This window comes from Eumetopias jubatus, unplaced genomic scaffold (assembly GCF_037043125.1).
Source record: "Eumetopias jubatus isolate StellerSeaLion01/CBP00866 unplaced genomic scaffold, mEumJub1_p1.0 scaffold_3, whole genome shotgun sequence".
NCBI classification, from domain to species: Eukaryota; Metazoa; Chordata; class Mammalia; order Carnivora; family Otariidae; genus Eumetopias; species Eumetopias jubatus.
Genome location: NW_028274809.1, coordinates 11714199 through 11716807, shown reverse-complemented (window position 1 = coordinate 11716807; position 2609 = coordinate 11714199). Strand labels below are relative to the sequence as shown.

The 2609-nt window shown below is 44.3% G+C and overlaps 1 non-coding gene across 1 annotated transcript; it reads left to right on the top strand.

The window, feature by feature from the left end:
• Positions 1-1472: 1472 nt before the first annotated feature.
• LOC114210929 (small nucleolar RNA U89) lies at positions 1473-1691 on the top strand. Its single transcript, XR_003609622.1, has one exon. It is a non-coding gene; the product is annotated as a small nucleolar RNA U89 (small nucleolar RNA).
• Positions 1692-2609: the final 918 nt, after the last annotated feature.

Below are 2609 nucleotides of genomic sequence, written 5' to 3'. Positions count from 1 at the left end.
CAGTCTGCTCTTTATCCTGAACTTCTCCAGAATGCAGGGTGGTAGAGAGCTCTCAGTAGTGAATGATTGACGGGCTGGTTAAATGACTAAACTAATACTGAATGTGGCCTGTTACTTTAGCACTTATTTTCAACAGATGTTTATGGGGACATTAGCTATTCTTTAGGGGTTTCTTAAAGGCATCCACACCAGTGATCGAGAACCCTGTCCTCCACATCTTTCTTTACCAAAGGAACTTAGCTTTTTTGTTCTTCCTGATTTTAGCCCACAAATAAAATACATTCAGAGAATGGTTGTTGAGTCTTTAAGAGAGAGAGACAGAGAGCCACCACTGGCTAAGGGATTGAAGTTCTGCATTTAATCATGCAAAATCTGGCCATGATTGATTCTTCCCAATTCATTTTCTTCTATTTGCTCACATAAATTCCTTGTCTAGTCTAGCTTATATAATGTGTCTGCACCAGCCATTTCTGGTCTCCATATTTTTGCTCCCTGAATCTCCATCCTCTGACCTCAGCTCATGCAAGTCTTCCTTGATCCCTATGCCTGGATATGCTCTCTCCTTATGCTGAACTCCATAGCATTTATTATGCCTCATGGCCCACACTTTATGTTGCATACTTTACTTCCCCGACCAGATGGTTCATTCATTCACTTACTCACTTGATAAGTGTTCGTTGGTGCCTGTTAGGGACCATGCATGTGGCTAGGTACTGAGAATCATAATGCATAACACAGATACCTCTGCCTTCAGAGTATGTAGTTGTCTTGTTTTATACATGTTTTGATATTGACAAAATTTTCATCATCCTTGGAAGTAAATACCTATATAAATTAGAAATAATTATTTTAATTAAAAAATGGGTGCTTACTGAAGCCATTGGAATACTTGAAGTTGCCTTCCTGGATTGTACACCTGTCATGGGCAAGTGCCATGTATTAGTTAGTCGTCAATCAGGATAGATAAGGTCAAGCTGCAGTTAAATAAAGAAGGCCCCCAATTCTCAGGAAGTTAATAAACAGAAATTTATTTATCACTTATGCAAAGTCTGCTATGGGTCTAGGCAACTGTCCAGGGAGGCCATTCTCCCTGATGGCTCATTAGTAAGATCTAGTTGATTTGGCTTAGTATCTCTGCATTTAGCCTAATAACTGGCACATAGTAAAATCTTACTCGATATTCAGCGAATTCACATACCTTGTTTTCTTCTCTTTTAAATATTGTGTGTGATTTTGTGTATGTGTACATAGTGGATCTACTTTTCCTCTCTAGGCAGGTGCTTCTCAGTTCATTAGTTCTGCAGGTCTACAGCTCCACAAATTTGTGACTCCTGGGAGTAAAAGTATAGAGACCTGTAACAGTGAGACCACTGTGATCACAACCGCGGTGACAGCATCGGTAGAGAGAAGCTCCCTGTGATACAACAGGCACCCAACTACCCACTGACCCTCATCTCTTCAGACTTTCTCTTTTAGACCCAATAAAAAGGCAAAGCCCCCTTCCAGAAAGTCCCCCATTAAAAAGTCTATTTGTTTAGTGGGGTGCCTGAGGCCTGCCCCTCACTGTAAGGCAAATCAATAGCACTGCTTGCCTTGCCTCTGGTTCCTGGCAGCTGGCTGCAGGGGGCCCATGGGTAGGCACCAAAGTGGGACCAGGCAGGAGCCATCTGAGTGCAGCCTTGGATCTGACAGCCCAGAAAAGGGCTGGAGTAGTAAGGATGGGGCCGAGGTTGAAAATGGGCCTTGTGTGAACCTTAACCCCAACCTGCTCACCTTGGAGGAGCCCTGAGCAAGAAACCTGGCTATATCAAACTGCACAAGATCGGGGCAGCCCAGAACATCTCCAGGAGGATTGCCACATCACAGAACCTTATCCATCTCACTACTGACAACCTTGTGCTGAACCTAGGATGAAAGTTTTACCCGGGGCAGTGACAGCCTTATCAAGGATAAGAAATGAGCCTGGTGACCAGGAACTTCACTCCCGGAGAAGAAGCGGGTCTGTTTCTCCCTCTCCCGCCAGCTTGGGGTGCAGCACACCCCTATCCTACCCCCAGTATCAAGCAATGGTCCCTTCTGCATCTGTCATCCCAACCCTTTTTGGATGAAAAAGGCTTGACCAATTTCCCAGGGGAAAGATTTTGCTCCTCCCTGTGTCGGCCAAAGGTGTTGGGACAGTGTGATTTCTGACTGATTCCCTATAGTGTTGGCTCCTCCTTCCAGGTTGGGAGTCAATAAACACCATCCCAGGAATTCTCAATAAATTTTTATTACTTATGCTGAAAAAAAGAAAAAAAAAGTCTGTTTGCAATGAACCTGGCTAGGTTCCACAGAGAATCCACAGTGCAGTTCCAGGATTCCTTCCCTGGTTAGATAAATAACACTGGCCAGCACTGTCACCACACATCCCACATCTGAAGATTGGAGCCTTGCCTAAAAAGGAAGACAGGCTGCCCTATGGTCAGGGCCTCTCAAGAATCTGCAAACTTCTGCATTTCCCAGTGCTTCCTATGTGGGGTCAGAGAAATTCTGACCAACAGACTTTTAGAGGGTGAACTTCCCATGAACCTCCCTCCAGGACAAATGAGAATGAGAACATTTCTATAGTA